Source organism: Triticum dicoccoides, chromosome 2B (genome assembly GCF_002162155.2).
Source record: "Triticum dicoccoides isolate Atlit2015 ecotype Zavitan chromosome 2B, WEW_v2.0, whole genome shotgun sequence".
NCBI lineage: Eukaryota > Viridiplantae > Streptophyta > Magnoliopsida > Poales > Poaceae > Triticum > Triticum dicoccoides.
In genome coordinates, this window is record NC_041383.1 from 184,136,056 (window position 1) to 184,136,655 (window position 600).

Here is a 600-nt window from a genome sequence, read left to right on the forward strand (position 1 = left end):
TGATCCGGCCACTACGCGTCGCGTAGCCGTAGCTGACAGAGTCGGGGAAGACGACAGAGAAGATGTGGCCAGCGGTGGGGGTGACCCCCCAGTCCCACTGGTGACGGTAGAGATGGTTGAGCTCCGCCTCAATCATCTCCGGGGATGCCACGCCATCGACGACAGTGACAATCGCCTGAAGGGAAGGAGACGGCGGAGGAGCATCACGGACCTCGAGGTGGAAGAAGCCCAACCCCTCGATCCCATGCCCATACATCATGAGCTCCGAGACCACCGGTCTATCCGGACATAGGAGGGCGGGGTGGCCGGGGTCCTTGCAGAGGTAGCAGCACTGGGGTTGACGCAGGTGACTTGCGAGTGTCCCCTCACCCCACAGTTGAAACAGGGGGGCGAGGGAGACCGGAGACGGGACCCGGAGCGGAGGCGGAGCCTTGGCCCGCGGGCGGGGGGACGGGCGGCGCGACGCGCACGCCGTGCCGCTTCTTCTTCTTGGCCGGACCGGGCCGACCACGGGCGGGGCCTCCACCGGGAGCCGGAGCCGGGGCCACACCCCCGGGGGCCGAAGCATGGGGCGGCACATAGCGGCGAGGCTCCGGGGTG